This window comes from Podarcis liolepis (genome assembly GCF_965112155.1).
Source record: "Podarcis liolepis genome assembly, chromosome: 14".
Taxonomy (NCBI): Eukaryota; Metazoa; Chordata; class Lepidosauria; order Squamata; family Lacertidae; genus Podarcis; species Podarcis liolepis.
In genome coordinates this window covers 32,240,202-32,256,082 of record NC_139569.1, presented here as the reverse complement: position 1 = coordinate 32,256,082, position 15,881 = coordinate 32,240,202, and the positions used below count along the sequence as shown (strand labels likewise).

Sequence of the window (15,881 nt, the reverse complement as noted above, 5' to 3'; positions counted from 1 at the left end):
AGCAGCTCTCCAGGGTTTCAAGCTGGAGATGTTTCCCAGCCTTGGCTGGAGATGTTGGGGATCAAACACAGAGCAGCTGGTCTACCACTGAGCTACAGCTCCTCCCTTAGGTTTTCCAAGCCAAGATCAAATGTAGTTTTCCATGCACGTAGCTAGTGCCCGCTAGCTTCACCTGCTGATCCAAATCTTTCAGCCAATGCTGAAAATAGACCATAAGGCATTACGCAATGAATTTCTTTTGAAGAAAATAAAACCCCCACCCTCCGTCCTAGACGCACACATGGGAAATGACTAAGCTGTTTGCCTAGGAATGGAAGAAGCACCTTCTGAACTCAGCCTCTGGGATGTCAGCCTGATATCAGAGAACTTGATGAGGCAAGCCATTTCCCTATTATGATGCATATTATCACTACTATTATGAGTTGGGATTCAAGGCGGCTTACAACATTAAAAAATAATAATTATAAAATATAATGTGTTTAAATTTTAGAGCTTAAGAATTGCCTAAATCAGAGCATATGCACTTTTCGGTCAGTATATTATATATATTTATATTATTTAGGAGGAAATGTATACACCTCTTAATCAGTGTACATATTAAAATGATTATCAACAAAGCACAGATTAGAAACAGCAATACCTTTTTCGTTTTTTAGGGCCTTAAAGTTATTGGCTTGGGAAGTACTAATCTGGCAAATTGACATGACAATAAATGCCTCTCTCTGTTCCTAGTAGCTCGTAGGATGAATTTGTTTGCTTGTTTGTTTGTTGCATTGCTGATCCACCGTTTTCTCCAATGAACTCAAGGTGATTCACGTGGTTCTTCCCCCCTTGTCATTTTATCTTCCCAACAACCTGCAAAGTAGGCTAAGATGAGAGGCAGTTGTTGGTCCAATGTCCCTCCATTGAACTTCATGGCTGAATGGGCATTTGAACCCAGATCGCCCAGCAGTCTAACCACTATATCACATTGCACACAAGTCGGAGAAAGGCAGCGAAATGATACAAGCAAACCTGCCTAAATGTTATGAGAAGGGGCTACCGTGCCGTCCCCGCATTGCTGCTAGAAGAAAATGAAATCTCCTTTTTAGATGAAGAGAAAGAGCATGAGTGATGAATGGGTGGGAATGCATGTGTGCAGTGAAATTTAACCCATCTGTCCATCGACAAACACATGTATAGTATTAGGTGACACATTAATTGTACATTAATCAGGATAAAATGTCAAGGAGCTAATGCAAGTTACCATGTAATTTAGCTTTATTGCTTATACAGTGATGGCCATTACTACATTACTATCATTTAATAAAGTGGATTATTTCAGATTAACTAATGTCACTGCAGAATCTATTTCCATCCAGCCTCACTTGCTATATTTCTCGTGGGCAAGTGAACAGTGATTTATGTAAACCTGAGGAAGCTGCCATGGATGTGCCATGTGCCACCCTTTCCCCCTTTTGCAACGTTTTTGCTAAGCAGCCACACTTAGCACTTCTTTAATTTCTTTTCCAAGGGAAAGGCACAAGGGAAGGGATCAGAGGGTACCATCTTGGCCTGGCGAAAACAGAGGACAAATGAGAATGTACAGTGGTACCTCGGGTTACATATGCTTCAGGTGACATACGCTTCAGGTTACAGACTCCGCTAACCCAGAAATAGTGCTTCAGGTTAAGAACTTTGCTTCAGGATGAGAACAGAAATTGTGCTCTGGCCATGCGGCAGCAGCAGGAGGCCCCATTAGCTTAAGTGGTGCTTCAGGTTAAGTACAGTTTCAGGTTAAGAACGGACCTCCGGAACGAATTAAGTACTTAACCCGAGGTACCACTGTATATGTGATGCTAATTTATATATATAGATGCACATTTAGAAATAACTGTGATCATCAGGATAGAAATGCAAGACTCCTTGCCATACTAAGGAAGGCGGTGACCAACTGACCTTTGGGCCTTTCAGTCTGCTCTCGAAGTGCTGTTGATGGACAGTTCCAAGTCCGGACGAAAGAGAAATTGGATTTTAAGCACCAAATGTTAGCAATGTCAAACTTTCTGGGGAACCAAAGCACAGCTGTCCTTCCAGATCCACTCTTACTGAAATTTTGTGCTGCGCTTCTTCAACCAACCTTTAGGAGAAAAAAATGCACGTATTAGGGAACAGTGTGCATAAGAATGAATATATTAGCGAAAATGACGTAGACTAGTATTGGGGGAGGGGACAGGATATATTATGCAAAATTGCATAGGGAAATGTGTATATGTGGAGAAATTTGCACTGAAATGCTGATAAATTTTCATGAGGACATATATTTTTTTTTAAAAAAGCAAACTGACAATTTGGAGAATTAAATTTAAGGGTGGGAAATGAAGAGGAACCAAAACTGATAAATGCACACGGCGTCATGCATCATGGTGGAAGTGTGGGGAAAGTGTGTGTAAAATTGAACATATTCCTGAAAACAGCAGACACAAAGGCATTATATTAGAGACAATTGCGTATGCTTGCACTTTAAAAGGTAAAGGGACCCCTGACCGTTAGGTCCAGTCGTGACTGACTCTGGGGTTGCGGCGCTCATCTCGCTTTATTGGCCAAGGGAGCCGGCGTACAGCATCCGGGTCATGTGGCCAGCATGACTAAGCCGCTTCTGGCGAACCAGAGCAGCGCATGGGAACACCGTTTACCTTCCCACTGGAGTGGTACCTATTTATCTACTTGCACTTTGAGGTGCTTTCAAACTGCTAGGTTGGCAGGAGCAGGGACCGAGCAACGGGAGCTCACCCCGTCGCGGGGATTTGAACCGCCGACCTTCTGATCGGCAAGTCCTAGGCTCTGTAGTTTAACCCACAGCGCCACCCACATCCCTTATGCTTGCACTTTAGTCAAAACTAAATTCGACCCATTTTTGTAAAGCAACGTGGACTAAAGTTGCTCCTGGGGCACCTCTGAGATTAGGGATCCTGAAGCTTAAGCTTCATTAGTTTCATAGTATAGATCTGCCCCCGGAACAGAATGCTGGTCTAGATGGGTCTTTGGCCTCATCCAGCAGGCTCTTCTTATGTTCTTATAAACTACAACAACTCCCATGGACTTAGGACACAGGATTTCCTTGGAATGTTGGTGGCTGGAAGCCACAAGTGGGGAGAATTGCTGCTCCACTCATGTCCCACTTGCAGGCTTTCCAGAAGCATCTGCTTGGCCACTTTGAGAACAGAATATGGGACTGAATGGGCCTTTGGTCTGATCTTGCAGGGCTCCCCTTTGTTTCCTATGAATAGGGCTACTTCAGACTGTAAATTTCAAAATGTGCCACTTTTTTCATTGAACAAGTTCCTGGCGGAAACACTGTTATCCAACACGTAGGGGTTGAGGTTTTTCCCCCCTGCCATTCTACATGCAGAAAGGAACCATTTCTTCCCAACCTCAAACTGCGAGAGATGGGACTGTGGCAATTTAGAGATGAGGCATTACTATTAAAAGTCCCCCCCCCCACTTCCAAAAACTTCTTAACTTATGCATGTAAGGTGTCTGACTTCATTTGAGCATTTGTGTATTACTCTTTCAAACAGGTAATGAATAGGGCTCCATCATGCATTACTCTTCAGATGAGAGCATGTATCCCCCCCCACTCCCCGATTAAGCAGCAGCTGCTGTTACAAAGCTGTCATCTTTGTTGCTAGGGAGACTCTGTGCACGTGCCAGAACATGATTGGTTCATTTGCCACCTTTCTGAGATGGCGTGTGGACTCCAGTGAACCCAACACAATGAGGAATTCTAGAAGAGGAGTCCATTTTGTTGCAATGAAATAAGGACTTGATCACAGGAATTTTTTTTTTAAAGGAGAGGTGTTGGAATTGCAGTAGGAGAGAAACATTTCAAGTTTGCTGTAGTGGTAGTGATGTAAAAAATAGTTTGGCTTTTGCTGCCCAACTCCCCAATGGGACTCTGAGTTCCCTAAGTCCATGATCGGTCAGAGAAGAATGGATGGAGACAGGATACAACGGAAAGCAAGGCAGATATTTATTTTTCTGTTGCAACAGAGTTCCCTCTCATCCTTCCAAGGAGGGAGAGACCCTGAACAAAAGTGTGCGGGAACCTTTAAAGACTTTGACATTGCCCAGCCCCCTTAGCCAAAGACCACCCCAAAATCATCATACACGCATCATAGGAGGCCTGCGTCCTAGCCAGTTGTATATTCATACACCCCATCACGGGGATTCGAACCTCTGACCTTCTGATCGGCAAGTCCTAGGCTCTGTGGTTTAACCCACAGCGCCAGCACCTTAGAGACCAACTAAATGTGTTCTGGGTATAAGCTTTCGTGTGCATGCACAACTCTTCAGATACCATGCACATGAAAGCTTATACCCAGAACAAACTTCGTTTCCAACAACTGGTATTCAGAAGCATTGCTGCCTCCAACTGTGGAGACAGAGCCTATCCCTCATGGCTGGTGACCACTGATAGCCTCCTCCTCCATGCATTGTCCTGTCTTCTTTGGAAGCCATCCATGTTGGTGGCCAGCACTGCCTGCCATGGGAGTGAGTTCCATAGTTTAACTGTGTGGTGTTTCTGTTTACCTGTCCCAAATTTTCCAATATTCAACTTCATGGGCTGTTCTATTGCTAAGAGAGAAAGAGAAGAATTTTTCTCTAGCCACTTTCTCCATGCCATACATAAACCTCTATCATTTTGCTTCTTACTCACCCCACACCAAGTCAAACCATTGGTCCATCTAGCTCCGTATCGTCTGCACCAGGGATGGGAGATTTGTGACCCTCCAGATGTGTTTAGCCTTCAACTCCCATCATCCCTGACCATTGATCATGCAGGCTGAGGCTGATGGGAGTTGGAATCCAATTTTGGAGGGCAACAGTTTCCCCATTCCATCTCTGGTGTACACTGGAGAACCCAGAAGTTATCCAGGGTTTCAGGCAGGGGGCATTCCTAGCCCTAAAAGGAGATGCCAGAGATTGAATGTGCAAACCAGATGCTCTTCCACTGAGCCATGGCCTTTCCAGGAGGGCTGACATTCTCCAGCAGTCAAGGAAGCACTTGATAACGTTTTTTTAAAAGGAATACATCCTTTTTGGGGGGGTAGGGGGAATATCTCAACCCCAATTGTTGATGTGCCCAGCAAGATGTGTATGAATGCACATCTCTTATTGCTGCTTCAAGTGAATTCTGGCACATCTACATCCTTAACAGAAATCACAACATTGCATCTAACCAAATCGTGCTCAGAGCAGACCCATTGGGCTCAAGTTAGTCTTGTCCATTGATTTCCATGGGTATGCTCTGATTTAAAACTTGATACAGCCCACTGTCTCACACCTTTGCAAGCTTTATGCATCTCTAAACCACATCCGTCTCCCTCTCATGTTAAATAAAATGGAGTCGCCGGTGTTTGTCACTGTTCTTTAAATGGGAAAAAAATCAAATGATAATAGACTGAGATTTGGTCATCTCGGGTAATAACTCGATTCGGTGCTTTGGATGTAAGTGTTTAAGGTTTCTGTGATAAAACGGTAACGTTATACTCCTAAAGCATGATAATGACATCAACTGATGTAACAGTGGAAGGGAGCGGACAGAATGTAATGCCCACAGGGCTGGCCTAATAGGAATAATTTTTAATGTAATGGAAATCGTACCACTAATGTTTTCTCAGCCTGATGCTGTCCCCATGTCAGGGGGTTTTAGATTACACATGAATTCCCACCTCTGCACACCCTGACTTGAGTGTTAAACTAAAATAATTAAGAAAATGGCTTTCTGAGTGGAGCAGCCTGTGTTTTGCTCATTTTAACTCTTGCCAGCCCAGGAGAATTCTGCGCAGTTGGTATCCAATACAGTGTGTTTACTTATTTCCTTCTCCCTCCCAATCCATTTCCCTTTTGTGTTTTGTCTTTTCAGATTGTCATTTGTAAGCTATTCCAAGAGCCTTTCCCCCACTTTTTGGCTGAAGAGTATGATAAAAGAAAAAACCAAATTAAATGAAAAACCTACTAAAACGACCTTTGATTTTAAGCAATTTAGTACATTCTGTAACCTGCTGTTCTCCCGAAAACTCAGAGGAGTCCGACCCACAGTACGGAACACATGGCTCCCAGTGGAGATAAGCTGTGAAGCTGAACCATTGGGGTCCATGAACTGAGACTCCCTCCCAAGATCTCAGCAATCAGGCATGGATACAATTTGCTGGATTGGTTGCTGGGCTTTTGATTTGTGCCTGGATTTATGGCTGGCTTTTATCAGCTGCTGGGTTGGTTGCATTGATTTACAGTTTTATTGAGTTTTTGTGTGGCTTGTTTTAATTTTGACTGTTTTACTGTGTGTGTTGCTTGGAGAATATATATTTGCTTTAATTAGGTGACTCGTAAACTGAACAAATAATAATTTTACAAAATTCCAGGAAGGATGGCCATGACCACTGAAGAGTGGCACCACTGCCATGGTTGCCGAAGCAACAAGCCCAGCACTGGCAGAAGGTGGCATGACCTGGGTCTCTAGAAGACATACCTCCAATGCCAGGGAAGTTGGTTCTAGGGAGGTCAGCTCCTGATGCCTAGTGGGAGATGGGAGAGAGGTGAGGCTGCAGTAGTAGAACCTTCTTGATATCTAAAAGCCAACAGGGCATTAACTATGGAAAACTAAGTTCAACTTACTTAACTATGGTAAGCAAACTTAGTTTAACTAACTTAAACTATGGCATTTACTCCCACAGGAGGCAGTGATGGCCACCAACTTGGATGACTTTAGAAGAAATTTGGATAAAATTCACCGGGGGCGGGAGATAAGGCTATCTATCAATGGCCACTATCCTATGTTCTGTCTTCACTGTTGAGAGGCAGTAATGATTCTGAATACCCACCCACTGCTGGAAACTGCAGGAGGGCAGAACACTCTTGTGCTCAGGTCCTGCTAGTAGGTTTCCCACAGGTATCTGGGTGGTCATTGTGAGGACATGACTGGGGAAGGGCTTCCTTAGCATTCATACAGTGTGCCTAGTTGGTCAGCATAGAATGGAGGTGGATCAGGGAACAGTTTATGGAACCCTTTCCCCTCTGGAAATGAAGCCCAGGGGGAATACTCTGAATTCAGGGAAGGGTACTGGTGTTCAAGGTAATTGGCATCCATCTCCATCCATGTTCACCCTTTTCCTGCCCATGGTTGTGGAGGGCACAATGGTCAGGGTATTGGTGGCATTTAGGTCCAGGTTTTGGCACAGAAACTGCCTTGCTTGACCTCTGTTGGGAGAGAGACAGGGAAAATACACCCTTGTTAATTCTCCTTGACCTCTCAATAACTTTTGATACCATTGACCATAGTACCCTTCTGGAGCGACTGTCTGAGTTGCAGGTGGGTGGCATTGCATTGGATGGTCATATCCATAGGGTGATGCTTGGGATGTGCTCTTCACACCCATGGAGCCTTCAGTGTGGGGTTCCTTTGTGTTGTATCTCCTATGCTGTTCAACATCTACATGAAACTACTGAGTGGGCTCATCCAGAGTTTTGGAGTACGTTATCGGCAATATGCTGAGGACACACAGCTCTCCTCCTTTACATCTGCAGGTGTGGCAATGGATGTGCTGGACTTGCCTCAGTAATAGACGATGAGAGCCAACATACTGAAGCTCAGTCCAGATAAGACTGAGCTACTGTGAGTGGCTGGTTCCCCAGACCAGATGGGTGGGAGGTTTCCTGATCTTGATGGGGTTACACTCCCTCGGAAGAAGCAGATGTGCAGCTTGAGGGTACTTCTGGTTCCATTGCTATCACTTGAGGCTCTTGGGATCTCTGTGGCACAGAAGATCATCTGTGCTCCAGTATCCTATTGGTTTGATTACTGCAGTGTGTTATACAGTATGTGGGGAACATCTGGCCTTTGGGCTTAATCAGGCCAGACATGGGTCCCAATTTGACCTGTGAACCATTTCCCCCAAACCAGATCCCACCTCCTACCCTACACCTGACATAATAAGTGACTTCAGATGTCGGGCAGGTAGAGGCCCAGCTGCCAATGAGCAGTCATGAGCCTTAACACTCCTTAGCAAGGGAGACTTGCTGCCACTTTCAATCAGCTTATCGACAGAGACAGGATGCTCTCTGGGATCAGCTGTGCTCAAGCTGCACTCCAAGGAAAAAAGAAGGACCACCTGCTGCTAGGGTGATGTTAGGTGATGGACAGGTGTGTGGCACCACCCACCTACTCAAGTGGCCAACTGAGCAGGGAGACCAGTGTCTGGCCTACCAGCTCTACTGCAATGCAAGTGTACCATGGAGGGAAGCCACACACATTGGAGAGTATCCTGGGATGTGTTCTGAAAGTTCACATTTCTTTGAGGAGGGCTCTTGTACTAGTACTTACCAGGCAGAAGAGATTGTTAAGAGAATATTGCATCATAGCTCCTGGTCTTTGACAAATTTGTTTTATTGAATTTATAATCTTCTGTTCCATATAGAATGGTTGTATTTGCTTTGCAGCTGAAAATTTTTATCCGGTTTTTTCATTGCATACTATACTACTGTAACCCACCCTGGGACCCTATGGTGAAGGGTAAGGAAGAAATCTTGTGAATGAATGAATGAATGAATGAATGAATGAATCTTCTTCTTTGGCAATCATTCGTAGCCGAGTAAGATTGTCTTCCATAAACATGGTTTTAACAATGAGTCCGTAAGTGGCTGTGGAGGCCAGTTCTGGATCCAAATGTCCTCCACAGTGAGGACATAGGTTTCCGGGTAGGAATTGATCATGGTGAGGATTTGCCAGACGTGCCTTCCTCTTAGCATGTTTCTCCCTTTTGTCCTGAGTTCGAGCATCTTCAAAGCCCATGACACCTTTGGGAAAGGCTGTTCTTCAATTGGAGTGCTTGCAGGCCAGTGTTTCCCAGTTATACTACATTTTTTTTAGATTTGCCTTGAGAGCATCTTTGAACCTCTTTTGTTGTCCACCGGCATTACACTTTCCATTCTTAAGTTGAAAAAAGAGTAGTTGCTTTGGAAGACGATAATCAGGCATCTGCACAACATGACCAGTCCAACAAAGTTGATGTTGAAGAACAATTGCTTCAACACTAGTGATCTTTGCTTCTTCCAGTACTTTGCTGGTATTATGTGATTGAGGAAATGAGTGAGGCCTTAACTTCATCCCTAGAAGCAGCATCTGGGGAGAGGAGGAGCCTCTGTCCTATGAAAGGCTTCAGTCCTGCTTGCTGGTTTCCCTCAGGCATCTGGTTGGCCACTGTGGGAATAGAGTGAAGACTAGATGGACCTCCCTCTTGGGTCTGATCCAGCAGGGGTCTTCTTATGTTCTTAACAGGAGCTGGCTGATTTCAGATCTACAGTACTTTGTTTTTCATCATGACCAAAAGATCTACTAATATCTAGAACACATTTGGAATGAACCTACACCCAGGACCACTTGGAATTAAAGAGCAGGGTAGCTCATGCATACATTCAGAGCCAGGAAATTTGTTTCCAGTACCAGCTATGAACTGAGCTCACGGTCCTTTCATGCAAAATCCCATTCTGGGCTTGGTTTCTTCATCTCAGTAGCCTTATTTGGGAGAGAAATGTCATTTTGTTGTTGTTCCCAACAGTTGGGACACAGAGAAGGAAGAAACAAATTTATCTTGTAAGGAGAGTAGTAAGAAACCGGTTTTGGAAAATTGTATTAAATTGTATTAATTTGGCAACAATTTGTAATAATTTGGAATTTTTATCAAAATAATTGGCAAAAAGAGAGAGAAACAAATCAGTACTCTCCAGCCAGCAATGTAGGGTTTTTTGTTTTGCCTTGGCTGCTATTGTTGTTGTCAATTTTTGGGTGTGTGTGTGTGTATGGGGGTGGTAAATATGCACTTGGTGAGCACAATGCATTGGATTTCTGAAGTTGTAATTCCTGGTTGATTTTGAGCCTAGTGTTATTCAGACCACCCACTCAAGGTACCTGACAGGCCTCTGGGGCATAACCATTGTCTTGTGTAAACTTGCCCTAGAATACATCTGCATGCACACACATGTATGTGTGCATTCCATGAGAAATGTCCGTCCGTTGTTCCTAATTATCTCACGGAGAACTCCTGATAAGCTTTCACTGATCACCAGGGCTTCTTGGCAGAAAGTTTGTAAACTGCTACAATCAGGAAACCAACAGAAAGTGAACAAAACCTTCCTCAAGTGGAAACAAAAATAAAGGAACGAATTAGCTGGGGAGGGTGTTTTTGCATGTTCCCTTGTCCGTGTTCTCTCTGACCCAGGAAAGGCTCATCACTTCATACTTCCTCACTTCGCACAGATTGCAGTTTTGGCTAGGAATCTTTGCACATGGTGGGAATTTGCCTAGGGCTGAGGCTGGCTTGCACCCAAGCACATTTCTGTGGCCAAGCGTTTCCAGATCACTGCCCCATGTGTGAGCCTGGTTCTGATCCCCAAGCCCAGGAAAGATGGCGAGGGCTTTTGTCTTGGATCTAAAACACCTCATCTGTCGGAAGCTGGGGAGGCGGCGAGCTTCCCTGCCTTGATAGCATGCTTCTTACACAGAAGAATTTTAGTAGAGTCTAAAGTTTCATTTCACACAGAGAACAGGAAATTTTCGTCATGATGAAGCTGATCTTTCCAGATTTCTCTGTGCGTTTCTCTGTGCAATGCTGGAGAACAAGATACATTGGTGTGGTTTTTTTTGGATTTCTCTGGTTGTGTACCAGAGGTGAATAATTCTAAGGAGGTACTATCTCCCGCAAAACAAAGCATGCATACTTTCAGGCCTAATGCTTTAAATCTATCTGAAGCCAAACACTTGAAAACAAGATCTCATGCTGTTCACATACGCCACATATAGAGTTGAAACCTATCAATATGAAAGATGATTGACACCATGGTAAAGTATCAGCTCCTAAGAGACTCCAGTGAACCCTGGAGTGGAATTTCAGGTACTTCTGTCTCACAAAGGGGTGGAGAACTCCCTACTTACATACCACTATTTCATATTGTGACTTTCTGTATGATATGATTATTTTCCACCTAGTCATTTTGACATGTTGGCACCCTATTTGAAAAATTTAACAATTCCAAAATAAAGATGCACTTTCACTTACACAAGATTAAATATGCTGCCTTCAGCTGTACTTGAGGGTCAGTTTCAAAATATTCCGCTGGAAAACCGGTTGTGTCCATGTGGAGATGGCAGTATTGAATCAGTAGCTCAGATTGTGCTCTTTATAAAGATTTGAGGAGTGAGGTTATTGCCCCTCTACTACTATTCATACCAGGTCACTCAACCATTTGCTACTGTGTTATTTCTTCTAGCAGATCAAAATAATCAAGTGACAGCAAAAACTGGAAAAAAATTAGCACGGGTAATTAGAATAAGATCTATTATTTGATTATTGATGTAAACCCTCCAGAATATATTTTGCATAGTTAAGTTTTTACCTCTATCCTTAGTACATTTTATTGCTATGGCTAGTGGCTGATGCAAATAAAGATTCTTCTGATGTAGCATTTAAAACATTGCTTTCTGTCGGCATAATTGCATGAAGGAGACTGAATGCATGTTTTCCACACTTAAGAATGTTGTGAATGAATGTGTGCACCTCGCATCTTTTCAGAAGCTCAGCATTTCAACAATGGCTCAAAAGAGCTGATTCGTGTAAAGCAATAAACATCCTTCCCTTGTCTCTCAGACTAAACCCAGCACCTTGTGGCAACGCACATTGATGGTGCTGAATACTATGCATTAGGAACATAGGAAGCTGCCCTATTCCTCAGTCAGACCATTGTTCCAGTATTGTCTATAGTGACTGGCAGTGGTCCTGCAGAGTATCAGGCAGGGGTCTCTCTCTCTGCCCTACCTGGAGATGCCAGGGATTGAACCTAGGGCCTTCTGCATGGAAAGCAGATGCTCTACCACTGAGCTATGGCCCTTCCCAATGGCTGGTTGCACCCAAATCTCTGAGCGGCAAGAGACTCCCTGACTTCCTGTGATTTTTCTAAGGTTTGGTTTTCCTGGAATGAAGGTCAGTGGAGACTGCCGTGTCTTTAGGATATACAGCCAGTGTGGAGTAATGATTAGAGTGCTGGATCAGGACCTGGGAGACTTGGGTTCAAATCCCTGCTCAGCCATGAATCACGAGTGTGACTTTGGGCCACTCACTGTCTCTCAGTCTACGCTACCTCACAGAGTTGTGAGGATAATTTGGAGAGGGGGAGAAGTGTTTGGGGAACACTCTTTCTTGCTAGATACTAGGAGAGGATATACTAGGTATTATCCTTCCTCATTTTTGTGAGTTCAGCAGAGTGCATCCCTTCGCCATTTAAAAGAGAAGCTTTGATAGGCTGGTTTTAGCCTTTTGGTTTAAGTAATCCAGGATGCTTTAAGGCAGACTAATTTTTTGTGGCATTTCCCCTGTCTCTCCAACATAAAAAAATAACCACGCAAACAGTCTTGTAAAAATTAAAAATAGCACTTACTCACTCAGCATACTTGTTGAAGAGCAACAGATACAGCAGCTTTGTTCAGGCAGGCTTAAAATGGCCATCCAGTTACAAAGACATACTTTAGCCCAGTTTAAAATGGTGTCTGACATGCAGATGTTCTCACATTGCTGGAATGAGGTGAAAGGTCAAGGAGCAAAGAGGAAGTGCCCTGGCCAGGTGAGGAAATTATATGTATGGATATGCCCTCCCACTGACAGGTCATAGTGGTAGTGTCTCTCAGGAGTCCTCTCTAGGAAACTGACAGAATTCTGAACTTTAGCGCTTATCATGTGTCTATCTAGCAAACGTGCATTGTTGGTTTGACTGCATTGTAAATACACCACAGATTTAGTACCTTGTAAGCTGCCACACACTGAATCAGTTCAGCTAGCTAAGGATTGCCTTAGTGTACCAGTTGCTGGGATGCAGGTGGCGCTGTGGTCTAAACCACTGAGCCTCTTGGGCTTGCCAATCAGAAGGATGGCAGTTTGAATCCCTGGGATGGGGTGAGCTCCCATTGCTCTGTCCTAGCTCCTGCCAACCTAATAGCTTGAAAGCACACCAATGCAAGTAGATACATGGGTACCACTGCGGTGGGAAGGTAAGCAGCGTTTCCATGCACGCTCTGGTTTCCGTCATGATGTTCCATTGTGCCAGAAGCGGTTTAGTCATGCTGCCCACATGACCTGAAAAGCTGTCTGTGGACAAACGCCAGCTTCCTTGGCCTGAAAGCAAGATGAGCGCCACACCCCATAGTCGCCTTTGACTGGACTTAACTATCCAGGAGTCCTTTTGCTTTTTACCTTACCAGTGGCTGGGAATCTCTAGTGGGGAGGAGAAGACTGTTCCACGGACATCCTTCTTGCAGGCTTCCCATAGGCAACTGGTTACCCACTGTGATGTCAAGGTGCTGGACTAGTTGGGACTTTGGCCTGATCTAGCAGGGCTCTTTTATGTTCTCCTAAGAGGCTAATACCCACAAACACACACCAACCCACAAAAAAAGTTCAAAGCATTACCTGCTTGGTGTCTTATCTCATCGAAAAGCTGGGTCAAGGCAGATCTAACTCCCCTCCTAAAACTAATCAAAGAAGCTAAAAATCATTGTCAATATCGCCTCCCCACCCTGGCTGTGCCTGGCAAGCAACATGTTAAATGGATTGTAACTGGATCCTATGGAGACCATTGGCAACCTGGTTATCAGTGGCAGTAAATGGAAGATAATAGCCCCACTAGAGAGTTATGAAATGGCTTGTCTTTGAGCCGCCAACATGTTTCGTCTCTCTTTTATTATATTCACAGCAGTAATCCGATATGTCCTGACTTCTGTCATCTGTATGTAATGCTTATCAACCCTCCACCATTGATTCACCCTCTTGTCAGGGACAATTATACCTCAAAGTGCCGAGGTTACGGCTGAACCAATATTATGACTAGAAAGGGAACACAGCAAAGCCACGGCACATCACAGCGAGCAATTTCAAAGCTGACGTCAAAGGCAAGGCAAGCACTGCAGATTGGGGGGTGGGGGGGAGGTGAAAGGAGAGGGGAGAGAAGAGACTCTGTGGCCACGCTCCCAGGGCACTTCCAAACATTGCCAAGGTGAAGGGCTTGGACGATGGTGAGGATGGAAGTGTTTTTCAATACGCCACACATTGGGACGGATGCCACTAGGGCTGTGATAAGCCCTCATTTGCAAGTACTTGGAAGGAGACAGATGAAAGTTGCCTGTGGTACTGGATGTGAGCAGATGTTCGCCCCAGGAGCAATGCACTGTGTTTTCGCACGGATACATGAAGAAATGAATGTACGAGCCCCAAGCTCTGAATTGCATTTGTCCTCAAATCACTGAAAGCGGAGTGGATTGCACACAGTTGATTTTAAAATGCAAAATTAGTATTATTATGAGGGTTGTTCTGCATGCTCGCCAGGTTCCGTTTTCCAATCAAAGTTGAAGGGATGGGGAAACAGCTAAACTGCTTTCCCCCAACGATGCCTTTGCCATCTTTCCCCTATCTGCTGTTTCACTGCCATCAGAGGTGGATTTAAAGGCAGTGTGACTGGTTCCCTAGCACTGGGTGCTGATTTGAGGGGCGTTCTGCAAGGCGTTGCAACTATGACATAGTGCACACACAGAAAATAAGATGAGAGGTGGTGGTGGTGTTGAATTTTGGCTTCATGCAGGGTGCCACTGTAATTTGAAAAACCAAAGTCCGTCCCTGCACCACATTCCCACCCCGATCTACATAGCAAGTGTTCTTAGGCATAGTCACATGGGCAGGCCTATCCAACTGGGGATCCCAAGTGGAACAGAATGATGTCATGATGCAACAAGGTGAATTAGACTTGGTTATGTGATAACATGATTACATAAAGCCAGTTGAGAGGGAGGGCAGTGTTTCTGGACAGTAGTCATGTGGGTAATCCTAGTTTATTGTGGATTCTGTAATGAGCTGTGTGGCATCAGTTTGGCTATCTGGTGGTTCTAAGGACCCACAATGGCAAGGGCAACAATCACACAAATATTGTTGAAAGGAGGAAAGTACTGTTGAGGTGCTGCAGAGTAAGCCACTCAGTAAATCACATAGTTCAAAGCTGGAGATAACTTTTAGGAAAAAATGACCTTCACAGATAGCCTAATGAACACAGCAGCTCATGCTCTGTAGGTCCCACTCCATAAAATCAGTTGCCAAGACTAAAGGTACCTGTCTCTCTACAGCCATCTATGTCTCTGCTGCTCCAGGGCTTCTTCCAAACAATTGGAGACTGCGCCTGTGTGCAGCCTGTCTTTGCTCCACCTATTTAATCCCTCTCCTGGTTCTGGGAGTTGGGATGGGGAGGGAACTTGTCACACGGGGGGGGGGGCACCCATGACTCTTCACTAGCTTGACTCATCTCTGCCTCTTGACCTCCCTCCTTCTATTCGCCTGCTTCACCTTCTGCCTCTGTTTCTGAACTTCTCTCTGCCCCCAGACTCTTCCAATGTACTGAGACCTGTTACCCCTTCAGCGTCTGGCACCTCCCCTTCCCAGTCTTTTCCCTCTGAGCACTCATCGTCCTGCTACCACTGCCCCCCCGGGCTCTGAACCTTCTTGCCTTGGTGGTTCCCTAACTGGTTCCTCCCACCGTTTCTTCATGCCCAACCAGTCCATGACATCAGAGGGGGTATACTGACAGTGCCAAAGGGGCCTCCTTTCAGATTAGTACTAATTATTATGGTAGCAAGAGGCTTGTTGTTTTGATGGGCAAAATGTGTGCAGAGGAAGGGCTTGGAGATTGCAGAGAGCAAGGAGGGGTGCAGGGCATCTCTCTGTGCTCTGAACTGAGACATGGTCTACCTCAGCCATAGGCAAACTCGTCCCTCCAGATGTTTTGGGACTACAATTCCCATCATCCCTGACCAC

General features: G+C 44.8%; 1 long non-coding RNA gene across 1 annotated transcript in view; it reads left to right on the top strand.

Annotated features, from left to right (window-relative positions):
* Positions 1-295: 295 nt before the first annotated feature.
* LOC310693333 overlaps positions 296-15,881 on the top strand; it is a 30,190-nt gene continuing 14,604 nt past the window's right edge. The window contains exon 1 of the long non-coding RNA XR_014519095.1: positions 296-375. This is a non-coding gene — a long non-coding RNA (uncharacterized lncRNA). The remainder of the gene's footprint in view (positions 376-15,881) is intronic.